The sequence below is a fragment of the Sciurus vulgaris genome (assembly GCF_902686455.1).
Source record: "Sciurus vulgaris genome assembly, chromosome: 3".
In the NCBI taxonomy this organism is placed as follows: domain Eukaryota; kingdom Metazoa; phylum Chordata; class Mammalia; order Rodentia; family Sciuridae; genus Sciurus; species Sciurus vulgaris.
This window is the reverse complement of record NC_136463.1, coordinates 51,905,616-51,921,126: the sequence shown is the minus strand read 5'-3', so window position 1 is coordinate 51,921,126 and position 15,511 is coordinate 51,905,616. Positions and strand designations below refer to the sequence as shown.

General features: G+C 44.7%; 1 protein-coding gene across 2 annotated transcripts in view; it reads right to left on the bottom strand.

The window, feature by feature from the left end:
* Positions 1–15,511, bottom strand: part of GAS7 (growth arrest specific 7) — a 229,584-nt gene that overhangs the window by 212,297 nt on the left and 1,776 nt on the right. The window lies entirely within an intron of this gene.

The window sequence follows — 15,511 nt, the reverse complement described above, 5'->3', positions numbered from 1 at the left end:
ATGGAGGGGCTACAAGAGTGGTTAGTTTGGTGACACCATCTCTTTCAGAGCATTAGAATAGTGACTCAGGATTAGATTCAAGGTTCTATAGCAACACTTTATAAGGAGAATTTTGGGGATGGGGGTGTAGCTCAGTGATAGAGCACTTACCTAGCATGTGTAAGACCCTGGGTTCGAACCCTAGCACTGGAGAAAAAACAGTTTCCATCCGGCCCCTTGAAACAAACCTTTCCTTTGCTCCAGGAAAAGGCAAAAGGATGAAAAGGAAAGCTTATATCCACAGCAGCTTCTTGAACTTCACCTTCCCCAATAAACAGCTTTTTTGTCATTACAGGAAAAGCCTCTTCAGGAGTGTCCAGGAAGCCAGAGGTCCATCAGGTGAGAAGCAATTACGACTAGCCCAAACTGAGCTACAGGGTCCATTATGCAGGAGTTCCCAATAAACTAGCGATGGCCAGCAGCTTCAGCCTCACTTGCTTTAATTAGTAGGATCTACGGGGCTCTACAGTCCTGCAATTCCAAGGGTTATCCCAGCAGCACCCCCTGGGAGCTCGTTAGAAATGCAGAATCCCAGGCCCTGTGCCCAACCTACTGAATCCCAATCTGCATCTGATGAAATGCACAGAGGATCTGTGCCTTGTCACAATACTGCCTCAAGACCTAATCTTGTATAATGTCCTCAGGAGGCCATAGAAAAGTGTCCCTCTCACTTTAGCACTGAAAGAAGTTCAAATTAAAGGCAGCTCTCAGCATTGAACTTGGCATGACCACAAGAGCATGTGGGAATGTAAACTCCGTTTACAGGGTGTGTACAAGGTGTCAGGCTCTTTTCCCAGCTTGACCCTCACAGGAGCCCTGTAAAATTCAGAAAGATCCTGCAACTTGCCTCAGGTTGCAGAGGTGGCCAGGGTTAGGCTGGGATTCAAAGCCAGCGCTCTTGCTGTACAGTCTGCTGCCCGCATCAGGGGAGATTCTGCCCCACCATGGATGATGTTCCGAGCGGTGCTCGCTGGGGGCAGCAGCAGGGCTCACAGGTCAGCCCGCAATCCCAGCCACCCAAAGCACTCAGCATCGTCTCGGAGCTGATGAAGTGCCTCGGATGTAGAGGTCACATCCCCACTGGATGATTTTCCTAACACTGCATCTGGCAGGACCACCCCAGGCTCTTGCTCCACCATGGTGGTTCATAGAGTCCAGACCCTGGGCTGCCTCCTCCTGTCGCATGTGCCAGCGTCCCTGCAGCCTGGCTACAGACTAGATCTGGCACTTTCTCCATCGTCAGGCTCCTGGCCCATCCCCCGTAAGCCTTCCTGAGCCCCACCTCTACCCTGGGATAAGGGACACCAGTGGACAAACAGGAACAGCAGCAAACACCGTATCTCAGTTCTCAGATTAAATATACTCAAAGAGAGGTCCAATTCCAAAACCTGTGTTCCACAACCTCGTGTAGCATGACATAATCCACTTAAAAACTAAAAAAAAAAAAGAAAAAAAATCCAATCTACTTCCAGGATTTAACAGGTCTTACAGACAAACTTAAAAAGCCCTCAGAGTACTCAAACGCCTTGCTACTCAAATTGTGGCCCAAAGGCCAGTGACTAGTTAGAAATACAGAATTTCAGTGTGGAATAAGATGAAATACGGGCACATGCCAAGGCCTAGGGGACACTACTGGACATCTGAAATGGGGGAGGTTTTGTGGACTAAGTAAGATCTTGGCCTTTGAACTCCTATCCTAATTCATCATAGACAGTGTCAGGGTTGAATTGGATCCTAGGATACCCAGCGGGCGTCCCCTGGAGAACTGTTTGGTGTGTGAGGAATAGCCCCTCCCAGGTGGTCACAGGAGCATCCTGTGCTGGGCTGGCATTTGACTCAGTGGTAGAGTGCTTGCCCAGCATGATGAGACCCTAAATTCCATCCCTAGCACTAAAAAAAAAAAAAAAAAAAAAAAAAAAAAGAGCAACCTGGCAGAGTGGAGTGGTGCACACCTGTAATCCCAGAAGTTCAGGAAGCTGAGACAGGATTGCAAGTTTGAGACCAGTCTAGACAACTTAACAAGACCCTGTCTCAAAATAAAAAAGCGGGGGCGGGGGTGCAGATGTAGCTCAGTGATAGAGCACCCCTGAGTTCAATCCCCAATACTAAAAAAGTATTCTGTGCCGCATGCAAGAGGAAAGGTGCTTTTCCCTTCAGATTCAAACTCCAACCCAAACCTACTAAATCACAATCTGCCTTTTCCCAAGAGCCCATGCTGGCTGCAGACACCTGAATGTTGGAGAATCCCTGGGCTAATGCCATTCACAGTAGTACTGTGCAAGCAGGTCCTGACATGCCCATACCAGAAGATAAGCCCCCAATATCCAGGCCCTGAACCCCTCTTTATAACATGGAAACATGAGACTGAGTACTGGATTAGATTTTGTTTTGAGCACGCCCTTAATTTTCAACCACTCAACATGATTGCGTATTTTTTCCTCCAAGCACAAAAAATGCTTGTAGCTATTTATCAATAAAACACTTGCTAAATGAGAATAGTAGACTCAAACTAAATTTAAAATTGTTTTCCTTTTTCTATTTCTAAATTATATTACAAATCAAAAACAAATGCCTCTATGACTCTCTTCCATGAACCACTGCTAAAATGAGGATCCTCTCTCATGATTAAATTAGGACAAGGATTCCTTTCTGTAGAATTTTTAAATAGCACCTCTAAAGAATTTTTACAACTTATTAGTTTTCTGTTGACTAGCCCTGGAGCTCTCTGACTTCTGACAAGCAAATGAGAAAGGAGGAGAAATTAAGGTATCAGACAAACAGCAAGGATGCCAAATGGTTGAAAAGTCTTTCAATAGAACTAAAGTGAACCTGATGTCTCTGGAAAGAGGTCACCTAACAAAGAGGTCACTCTGGAAGGGCCAGTCCCCAAAGGCTCTCCAAGGAAGCCTGTATCTGCTAACCCCAACTCCATATCTTAGCTGTATCTGCTGAACCTGGAAGAAAGCACAACATGTAGTAGGTGCTCAATAAAAAAAAAAAAATACAGAAAAATGTCACGGGGAGTCTGGTATCAGAAAATGATCCCATTTGTTCAAAAAGTACAGACCAAGTATCTACTAGTATGTCCATCAGGATACTAGATGCTGCGATAGCTTGTAGGACAGAAGGAGATTTAGGGGCAAAAGCAACCTCCTTTTTACCCCATAAATGTTTGATAATTCAAGTCTGTGAATCAAACTGACAGTTAACAGATTAACAGGAGAAGAGACATACAAATGTACTGATGTACAAGTACACATAAAATCATACTCAAAAAAGGCCAGATGGTTGAAACTTAAATATCTTCTTCATAGGGGAGAAAGAAATGGAAGCTGTAGGCAATTTTAAAGAAAGAGTAAATTCTATTTAGGGGAGATGAATGGGTGTAAAGAACATACAATAGCCTGGGACAGAGTTCGCCTGGGCTGTAGGTATAGTATCAACTCTAGTCATTCTCCCTAATCTGGAGAATCTGGCTTTTAGATAGATAAGAAAGTCCCTTCCTGTGCTTTAGGAGGGAAAAGGGTGGGACATTGCAATAAGGAGGGGTGGGGAGAAAATCAGAGAGACCTTGGTTTTCCTTTAGTTCAAAGCACTCAGAATTCCAAAGTACCATACTTTGGGAATATCATTTTCTAAGTCTAGCAAAGCTAATTTGAAAGAAGAATAAGAGCCAACCATACTCTCAGGGGCTAAGGGCACCTGCTGGGGTCCACACTGTAGTCTAACTTCTTGCTGCATCGATATCCTATGAGAGCTGGTCAGACATGCAGAACCCTGTGCCCCATTCCAGACCTTCTAAGTCAGAATTTATATCCAAAAATATCTAGAGAATTCATTGTAAGAAGACTTCTTCTAGAAGCAGCTTAAGAATTCAGTTTAAGAAGCACTGATGTAGAGTGATGATGAAATATTAAAACTGAAACAAGACCAGAACTAGGGCATCCCCTGAGTGAATGTACATGAGATGTTTAACACAGCCATCCACATAGATTCATCTTGCTTCTTTTCTCCTTCTAGGCACATGGTGGATCTGCATTTCCCCACCATCTTGAAGTAAGATATGGCTGTGCTCTAGACAATGAAACATACACAAGTGTCGTGTGTCAGTGTCAAGCAAAAGCTTTAAGAACCACTTGCTATTTAACCTCTAGCAAGATTCCAGTTGGTGATTGCTCCATCATCCTGGGTCCTGGAGGATCTTCCAACTCTAAACCAACTTCCAAAAGACTTGCACTAAGAGCAAGAAGGAAATCTATTTTGTTTTAACTGCTGAGATTTTGGAGTTGTTTGTTATGTCAGCACATCCTAACCCATCCTGACTGTTGGAACACATACCTCCAACAATGCTGCTATTTTGGGAACATTTGTTACTCTCCATTGAAAAGTGTTCATATGCAACATTTCTTGAGGGTCAGAACTCTTTCTTAACCCCGAACAGCACTGTTTCACTCAGTTACTCTCTTCATTTATCAAACTTCACTCCAACAGTAATCATATTTTTCCTGTCCCTTATTTTCTCCTCTCCACAGATTTCCTCATGTATTTATGCTTTTATCTTATTGTACCATATGCTTTTTGGTAAGGTAACTAAAATCCTTTCTGCAACAAGGTGACAGACAGTCACATGCACAGACACACCAGACTTGGCTTCAGACAAATTTTGGCTGTTTCCAAAAAAGTCAAATTCATTCCTCAAAAGACAAAGATTTGCTGTTAGTGGGGATATTTAAAAGAATGTGGCCTGGGGCCAACGTGTATTCCTTGAACTAGTTCTTTCCATGAATGGATATTAGGGAATGTGCAGCACAGAGTCCCTGCTTTTCATCCTCCCTGTCCCCACCTCCCATGCTGGGGATGAAACCCAGGACCTCATATATGCTAGGCAAGCACTTTACCAGTGAGCTCATTCCTAGCCATTTTTATTTTTTATTTTGAGACAAGGTCTCACTAAGTTGCTGAGGCTGTCCTTGAACTTGCAATCTTCTGCTTCAGGCTCCAGAGTAGATAGACTTAGAGGCATGAACCATGCAGTCCCTGCTTTTAAAAAGAAATTAATTTCTGGACCACAGTATTTTATTTTATTTTATTTATTTATTTATTTTTTTTGTCTCAAAGTAAGAAGTCAGAACTATTGCAAACTATGAAAACATGTCACATGATGGACCAACATTTTTACTTCTAAAACATAGCCTCTAAGTTAGTTCTTGAGCCTTTCTGTATGTCTGCCCTTATGTTAGGCACAGGTGAACCCGATTTTAACCAGTTCCTCCTGGTGGACACTTGCATCATGGCTGACCTTGCACTATGAGAACTGTACTGCATCAGGCACTCTGATGCTCACAGCTTAACAGATCAGATGCTTCCTGCATTGAAATTCCTAGAAGTGGATTGCTAGGTCAGAGGGTATGTACATTGTTAATGTTTTTAAGTAACATGAAATCATTTTTCTACACCCTGCCAATACCCTTCCTTCCTTCCTTTCTTTGAACAATTTTCTTTTGTTATTGAATTTGCAGTTCTTTGATTACTGGTGAGACAGAATATGTTGATGACTTTGTATCTTTTATTATAAAGTGTCCATCCAAATGCTTTGTCCATTCTCATGCCAATGTGTCCCTCTTTGTTTTCTGGGTTTTAAAAAAAATAACAGCCGGGGGTGCTGGTGAATGCCTATAATCCCAGCAGCTCAGGAGGCTGAGGTAGGAGAGTCACAATTTCCAGGTCAGCCTCAGCAAGTTAGTGAGACCCAGTCTCAAAATAAAATGTAATGCCAGGCATGGCGGTGATGCACACCTGTAATCCTAGGGGCTCAGGAGGCTGAAGGAGGAAGATGGTAAGTTCAAGGCCAGCCTCAACAACTTAGTGAGACCCTGTATCAAAATAAAAAATAAAACAGGTTGGGGATGTGGCTCAGTGGTAAATCACTCCTAGTTTCAATCCCCAGTACCAAAATTTTTTAAACATTTTTAAAATAAAAAAATAAAATGGGCTGGGGATGTAGTTCAGTGGTAGAGAGTGTCCCTGGGTTCCATCCTCAGTATCCCAAACCCCCCAAATTCATAAAAGCATTTTCTGCATTAAGTGACATTAATTTTTCCCTAATTTTTATTTGCCTTTTACCTCATTCTCTGGTACAAGAATGAAGGAGTGACAGGGAAAACACAAATAGGGACGGTATACTGCAACGGACCTGCAAGAGGTGAGATGCTCAGAATCCAGTCCAGTCAAATTTGCCAGGGAGACCTATGAAATCTACCTGCAAAATACATTTCAAACCCATCCATTCTCACCCTCCCCACTTCTCCACCTCGCTCCCGGCTTCCTAACTGGTTCCCTGGCTTCCCCTCCTGCCCTCTTCAAAGGTCCGTAAGGTCTAGATGAATTTTTAAGACAAACCAGAACATGCCTTCCCTTTTCATCCAATCAAAGGTTCTCCACTGCACTTACAAAACCACCCAACTCCTCAGGTCACGCCTGCTACCTGTCTCCCACTCCATCACATCCCCAATCTCTCGCGCCCTTGCTCACCCAGAATATTCTGGTTCTCTGGAATATCTTAAACTCACTAGCCCTCTCTGGGTTATATGCATTTGCAGTCTCCTCTGCCTTGAATTACTGTCCCCAAACATCCACATGGCTGGTGGCATTCCATCATTCAGGTCTCTGGTAGACCACCACCTCCTTAGAGAAGCCATTCCTGACTGCATCATTGGAACCACCACCAAGACCACACCCCCACTCTATCATGGAGCCCTGTTTTCTTGGTCCCATGGGACTTTGAAATTATCTAACTTTGGGCTAATTTGCCATCTCTGCAACTAGAACTAGAAGGTGAGCTTGCTTCTTTTCTATGCTGGTCCCTACCTTACTGCCAGCACTTACAGCAATGTTCACAGCCTATCACAGGCACTCAGGGAGGGACTGCTGAATGAATGAGCAACACGTGAATAAGGAATGGCAAACTACAGTCAGCTCATGAGCTAAGAATGGTGTTTATGTCTTTGAAGAGTTGAAAAGATATCAAAAGAAGAATATTTCATGGCATGTGGAAAAGATAACCGATTCAAATTTTAGTGTCTATAAACTATGTATTTACTTATTTTATAAAGAGAAAAGCTTATTTGGGCTCACAGTTTTGTTTTGGAGGGTCCAGCCAATGAGGCAGAGCCATTGCTTTTGGGCCATCAGGAAGGGGACAGAACATCATCAGCAATAGCCAAAGCATGCGATGAAGCAAAACCACTCATCTCATGGCTGGGAAGTGAAAGAAGAAGAGACTGAGGTCCCACCATCTCTTTTAAGGGTGTTTCCCCAGTGACCCAACAATTTTTCATTAGGCCCTACATCTTAAAGGTTCCACTACCTTCCACTACTGCCAGACTAAGGCCAAACCTTTTACCAGTTGGATCCAAATAGCCACGCACCTGTAATCTCAGCTACTTGGGAGACTGAGATAATAGGATCAGGAGTTTGAGGTCAGCCTAGGCAACACTGTGAGACCCATCTGTTGTGGTTTGGATTTTAAATGTACCCCAAAGGCTCATGTGTTGAAGGCTTGGTATTCAAAGCAACAATGTTCAATTGTGGGTCTCTGGGGAAGTGATTACATCATGAGGTCTTGATATCATCAATAGATTAAGTCATTAATGTGTTCATAACTGAAAGGACTATTTGGGAGATGATGGACGTGAGGCCTAGTTGGAAGAAGTAGATCATAACGGGCATTCCGTGGTAGGTATATATTATCCCTAGACCCTTCTCCCTGCAACCCACTTCCTGGTTACTAAGAGGTGAGCAGCTTTCCTCCACCACCCACTTCCACCATGATGTTTCTGCTTTGCCAGAGGCCTAACAGGAATGGTGCCAGCCAATCATAGACTGAAACCTCTAAAACTAAAAGCCAAAATAAATTCCCCTTTAAGTTGATTTTCTCAAGTATTTTGTTACAGCAGCAGAAAACTCACTAACACACCATCACTAAAAACAAAAATTGAAAGGAAAAAAAAAAAAGATCCAAATAAATGAAGTTTTACCAGAACTCAAGCATGCCCACTGGTTTTTGGATTATCTAAGTCGGCTTTTGCACTATAGCAGGAGATTCAAGTCATTTGCGACAGAGCACATATGGGGCACCCTCCCCCACCTCTCACTGCCTCTGGCGCACTGCAAATCACAAGGAGGCAGCTTTAACTTGCTTTTGCTTCTTGGCCTGCAAAGCATAAAATGTTTCCTGGCCTTCTTCAGCAAAGGTTTGCCAACCAACTTAAGGAGAAGGCTTTGAGCAATGCTTCTATGGGGGAATAGACATGTTTCTACAAATAGGAGAGGACAGACAAAAGGGGAAGTGTCAGGTGACTTGGTAGATAGAGGGTGATGACAGTAAGGGTTGGAAGTTGAAGGTAGAAGGCAGTGAAGAGAGAATGGATTTTGAGCTTAATATTGACATGTGAAATCTGAGTATCTGGGTGGTGAATCGGGGTACCAGTCTGTAGCTTGAGAAGTAGACATAGTGAACCAGGAAGTTCATAGAACTTCTAGGCTAGGGGTGTAGTTCAGTGGTAAAACACTTGTTTAACACACACAATGCCCTGGGTTCCATCCCTAGCACTGCAAAAAAGAAACCCCCAAAACCCCCGACACACACACACACATACACACACACACATACACACATATATATACATATACACATACATACATATACATATATACATACATATACATATATACATACATATATACACATATACACATGTGTGTGTATATATAGTTTTAAAAATAAAATAAAAATCTATCAGAAGGCAGAGGAAATACTGAATGTGATAGGAGGAGGTGAGTGGACCTCTTAAGATTCCACATCTGGGCTGGGGATGTAGCTCAGTGGTAAAGCATGAGCTTGGTTAGCAGGTGTGAGGTCCTGGGTTCAATCTGCAGCACACACACAAAGATACCACATGAATTTCTCAAAATTCACATACTATTAAAACTAAGCCTTCACCATGTCACCCCATGCTCTGGTCTGCCAAAGGAAAAGCCAGACACACCTGCTGGCCACCATTTCAACTTCTCTCCATAGGTGCAAACACCACCCCAGCAGCCTCACTATTTCGGGGAGAGAGGAATCTACACATTTTGCAATTAAGTCCAGGGGGCTCACTCCTGACATTCTGTTAGACAGCTTGTCATATATTGCCTTGCTGCTGTGAGTAATGAGAGAGCAAGCTGCAAGAACAATGTCCCCTGGTGTGGCCTGATAATAGTCATAATACCTTCTATGTATACAAGACCTCCTGGTTTACCAAACATTTCCTTTCACCAGAACCATGTTCACAGACCTGATCTATTGAGCCATCAAATACAAACTGGGCCTTTTCAGGCTGAGAATACAAGAAAGCCGGCATCTTGTTCATGTGCCTAGGTGGAAATAGATGTCAGGGATTCACATCCATGGTTAACAGATGTCAGGAATTCCTGCCGACTTGTTGCTAAGGGAACTTTTGTGAAGATACCCTGAGTCCGCAGACTTCAGAATCCCTGCCCACTGTTTAAAATCCTGTGGAGTGGCCACTTGACCGAGCACACAGCATGGACATGGGGGTGGCTCCTGCTGGACACAGGCAGATAAGAGTGTGGTCAAAGGTAGATATTCCAACTGCAGGAATTACAGATGCAGGTCACAGGCCCCAAATCAAAGGCAAGATGGCTTAGTGAAGATGGCATAATTTCACTCCCAATTACATACCACCAGCCCTAATATACCTTCTGTGAACATAGTCCATGACTGTCTAAAAAACCACTGGTGTGAGGGTCAAGGTCACACCCATTTTAGGTGATTTTTATGTTACAGGGAGGGAAAACAAAAAAAAAAGGTCCTTTATTAAAATCAAAGTGTGTACCGTAGTGACATGTTCTTAATGTCGGGCAGCTCAGTTATACTATGTCTACTAATTCTCAGAACGCTGGCCTACAAAACCTAGACTGGTATGGCAATGGCTTAGGGACAGGCCCAGGCTTTAAGGACAGGCAAATATGATTTCAAACTCCAGCTGCATCATTTATCATGTGGCCTCTAAAAAGAAATCACTGGAGTCTTGGTTGGGTATTATTTTTCTGTGCTGGGGATCAAAACTAGGTCCTGGGCATGCTTTGCGAATGCTCCACCACTGAGCTATATCCCCAGTCTGACCCCTCTCTTTCCACTGCCAAATTTTTAAAAAGCAAAAAAAAAATTCCCCAAGATGCAATAGAGAATGTCCAAAAGGAACTGCCAGGTCTCCTATATCTTACTCCCTCTGGAACTCCCTCTCTCATCAGCCTGGCCTGGCACTTGCTGCCTCCCCTCCAATGGATCATTTGTTCCCTATATGTCCTCCCTACCCTTCTGAGACAACTGGTCTACAGAACAGCCCTCAAGCCAGGCACAGTGGTGCACACCTATAACCCCAGCGGCTCAGGAAGCTGAGACAGAAGGATCATGAGTTCAAAGCCAGCCTCAGCAAAAGCGAGGTGCTAAGCAACACAGTGACACCCTGTATCTAAATAAAAATATAGAATAGGGCTGGGGATGTGGCTCAGTGTTCAAGTGCCCCTGATTTCAATCCCTGGTAACCAGCCCCCCTCCCCCTCAAAAAAAAACAAAAAACAAAAAACAAAAAAAACAAAAAAACACAGCCCTCAATAAACCATGCATCCTTTGTGTCCATACCTATATCTACCTCCTCCCCACACTGCCTCTGGACTGGTCCTGTGACTCACTTTACCAATAGGATGTGGTGATATAGGCCTTTGTGTTTAGGGAGTCAGGCAAGAAAGAATTCCAACTACCTCAATGATGATAAAGGGTATGTGGAAAGGTCCTGGAGAAGGAGACCCAACATGGAGGAAGAGGTCTCGTGGAAAACATCAAGGCACCAGACAGGTGAGCAAAGACACCACTTTGTTGGATATGGTGTCGCACAGCTGTAATTCCAGCTACTCAGGAGGCAAAAGCAAGTTCAAAGCCAGCCACAGGAACTTAGCAAGAACCTGTCTCAGAAGAAAAAAGAAAAAAAAAAAAAAGAAGAAGAAGAAAAAGAGTGGTAGAGTGGTAGGACTTTTGCCTAGCATGTGTGAGGTCCTAGGTTCATTCAATTCCTAAGGCCAAAGAAGAAAACAAAGCCACTTTGTCCCCGCCCCCATCTGACTGCAATACCTCAGAGACACCAAGACAGACCAACAGAAGAACTACCCAGCCAAGCCACCCCACAGAACTGTGTGAGATAAGTTCAGAGGTAGCTTGTTGCCTAGCAATAGATAAAATATCATTCCTTAATTGCCCATAGCACAATCAACTCTCTCCAACAATCACTCCCTGTAAACTCCTGCAGGACAATCACATGAACCAGAAGTGAGAGAAGGGAAGGTGGCGAGGAGGAGGCAGAGTTCAAGGGTGACCTCCTGCATCCCTCCAAGTTTCATTTGCAAATAGTGTTATATTCTGTTAGTCCACTTTGTGTTGCTATGACAGAATACCAAAGACTGGGTAATTTATTAAAGAAATTTATTTCTCACAATTCTGGAGGTTAGGAAGTCCAAAATCAAGGTGCTGGCATCTGCTGAGGGTCCTTTTGCTCTGTCATCCCATGGCAAAAGGCAGAAGAGCAAGAGAACGAGTACTCAAACTTGCAGCCTCAGAGTCTCCCTAAGTTGCTGAGGCTGGCCTCAAATTTGCAATCAATTCTGCCTCAGTATCCCAAGTAGCTGTGATTACAGGCGTGTACCACTGAAACCAGCTTCAAGCCCTTTTTATAAGTGGCATTAATCCATTTGTGAGGGTGGGCTCTCATGACCTAAACACCCCCGATACTGCTGCATTGAGAATTAAGTTTCTGGGCTGGGGTGTAGCTCAGTGGTAGAGCACTTGCCTAGCATGCTTGAGGACTGGGTTTGAACCCCAGCACCATGAGAGATAGATAGATAGATAGATAGAGAGAGAGAGAGAGAGAGAGAGAGAGAGAGAGAGAGAGAGAGATAATATGAGAATGAGAATTAAGTTTCCACCACATGCCTTTTAGGGGACACATTCAAACCACAGCAGTGCCCCTGAGATGGAGGCCTTCCAGCTAGATCATGGATTCTAACAACAGCACCTACTTAAAGAAAAGTTCTGTTGTATTTGCATTCCAATCTTATTACTCATCCAAAATTATTTCTCAAAAGCTCTGTGAGTTTTTGCAGATGTGTTACGGCATCTTCTAGGTCCCTAATTTCTTCTCTCCAAAGTAAGAGCAGGCTCTGAGGAACTCCTGGGCCCCAGGAAACCCTAAAACCACTGGACATGACCAGCCATAGCACCTGTCCTGGTCCCATGTCTGACTCTCCAAGCCTTCCCTAGGATGGGATTCAGCTTCCCTCCTCTATCAGGCTCCTCCAGGAGCTTGCTGCATCCCAGAGGACTGGTAGAAATCTCCCACACATGGGCGCCTCAGGTCTACGGAGGTGATCCAGGGCCTGGCTTGGAGCTGGGAGAGCACAATCCACAGTCTCCTGGTTCTGGTCTCAGGTCATTTTCACGAGCTCAGTTCCCCCTCCACCACATCCCTACGATGATTATTAGAAGAATGCTCTCTTCTTCTCTCTCTTCATGACTAAAGACACCCTCAGGAAAGATTTCTGTAGCTGCTCTTAACTAAGGGCTTTTATATTCCATAGCCGGCTGCAGGTCTTGGCCAGTAGGATCTTTAATGTCCCCCAGACAGATGCAGTGGTGCACACCTGTAATCCCAGAAACTCAGAAGGCTGAGGCAGGAGGATCCCAAGTTCAAGGCCAGTCTTGGCAGCTAAGGGAGACCCTGTTTCAAAATAAATAAAATTTAAAAGATCCGAGGATATAGCTCAGTGGTAGAACACCCCTGGGTTCAATCCCCAGTACAGAAAAAAATAAAAATAAACAAATAGTCAAGAATAGTCCAAAGAAAAATGTTGAAACTTTAAAAAATATATATTTATCCACATAGTTACCCTTTCTTGTACTCTTTGTTTTCTTCATGCAGCTCCAACCTGCCATCTGGGTTTCCATTTCCTCATCCTGAAGAACTTAAATGTCCCCTAAAGAGCCACATGTTAAAGGTTTGGTTGTGTGTCCCTAACACTCCTGGGAGGGTTTGAAGTCTTTAGGAGGTAGAGCCTAATTGCAGGAAGTTATGTCACTGGGGATGTGGCCTTGAAGGGGCTATTGGGACCTCGGCCCCTTCCTGTCTCTCTCTCTCTCTCCTTGCTTCCCAGCACCATGAGGTGAACAGCTCCACTACACACTCCTCACCATTATGTTCCACCTCACCACAGGCCCAAAGCAACGGGGTCAAGCGACCAGGGACTTAAACCCCTGAAAATGTGAGCCAAAATGCATCTTTCCTACTTAAAAGTTGTCCATCTCAGGGATTTTGTCACAGCAATGGAAAGCTGACTGACATTCTTCATTCCTTTTCTGGGGCAGCTGGTTCCCTTTAAAGGGCTACGCCACACCCTGAGGAGCCAGGACTTCTATGGCCAGAGTGCTTAAGCCTATCAGAGCTCTCCACACTTCTCTGCTTGGCCTGAGATATTCCTGGAGTCCTCTGGAAGCCTGGGGTGTGCTACACCACTTTGCCAGTTTCTTCAAGTCCCGACCAAAGAGATTTGCACAGTAACCAGGCCCTCCACCATGCTGGCCTCCCTCCCGGAGTTGGCTGACCACCAACTAGATCAGGGCAGATCTAGCAACTCTCTCAGATTAGCTCCCAACTCCCCTTCACAGTCTATGCTTCCTGCAAAGCCAGGGCCTCTCACTTCCCCTTTCTTCATCCAAACAAGGAAGAAATTCTTGGTGAGCGTCCATTTTGCACACATCATGGTCAGTGCCTTGCACCTCTCCAGCAAGATGGGGTTCTCTGGTATCATTCTTTCCATCAGATGGCAAAAGACACAATGAAGTAGAGGGTACCCTGGAGATGCCATTCTCAGTTGTGGACCAGCACCCATCCTCCAGGAGGCTGGTCCATTCTGTCTGTCCTTTTTCCCCATAGCTTTCCTGACCTCCCGAATGCCATTTCCCCAATGAGCTCAGTGTCAGGTGCCCCCTGGTTAATATCACATGAGGTTAACCTTTCTCTGCTCTCATGACTTCTGTGCTAACCCCCACCTTGATGTGTGCCTGCTGATGCTCCACCGGTCTCAGGATTCTGCATGATGGCCTCTCCACCTGTCAGTCACTCCCTTGGGAGCTCTGCCTTTTCCAGCTGAGTCTGACTTCAAGGACTCACCCCATCCCAAAGGACTCTACTTGCATTATCTTCTATCCCTACCAATCCTCAGCCTTGTGGTTCAGCTGGCTCATATAGGAGGTTCACAGACACAGAGTTCAATCCACGATTCTTCCTATTGCATCTACATCAGCTTTGGTCCTAAAAGAGTCCCATTCATTACTTCAGCCACCCCTGCTTCCATCTGCAGGAAAACTAGCTGGCCCAGAGTGAAATAAAACTTCAGGGGCAGCAACAGAGTTGCTCCCAGTTGCCCCCAAATGCAGCTGCCCTCATTTTAGCCCTAACATTTAAGCCTCCCCTTAGGGATGCTGTCACCAACATGCTGACCGTGGGGGCTGCACTTCCTCTTTTCCACATAGATCTAGGCTCTTCCTCCATTGGCCTTTAGCACAGCTGAGCCCAGGCAACCACATGACAAAGAGACACAGTGGATAATATTCAGACACCTGAGCTGCCAACCAAGCTATGGGCTCATTTCTCTCATATGTAGTTTGTCCATAAAATGGGAACAGCACCTCACCTTTCACAGAGCAATCAGAGAAACTAGTGATAATATACATACCACACCCAGTCCCTAGGAGGTGCTCAACAAATGGAGGTCCCTCTCAGTGACCTCTTTCATACATGGGCACTTCTATTGCAAGTTACTACCTGGAAGTGGTGTGACAAATCTTTAAGCACCAAAGATTTCCTAGGCCTTTATACGCCAGGGGATGTGACTGTCACACCCAAATCTGTCCCATCTGATAATTCTGCTTTGTCCCTTGGGTCTGATCCCGCCTCCCTTCCCCTCCCAAGGAAGAGCACAGTCACTTGGTTCTTACTAATACCCACTAAACCTCGCCCCCACCCAAAACAGCTGGCTGAATCCAGCCTGGGACACTCCTCACCGGACAACATCCACCAGCCAAATTTCCACATCAGTATTTCCTGGGAAAATGTGGCCACCAGAACAACTCCCAAAATATGCTTCTCTCCCAGGGCTCTGGAGCTACAATCAGGCTCCTCCAGATCTTCCCATAAGAAGCAGTACACTTGGTTTCTTGTACATCTAAATGTCAGGAAAGAACTAGGAAAATCAAAGCAACACACCTGTGCCTCCCCTACAGTACAGGTACTCCAAACATAGAACCAAGAGTTCCCAAATATATTCTGCTAACAGTCATGAAAGCTCATTCTGGCGTGTA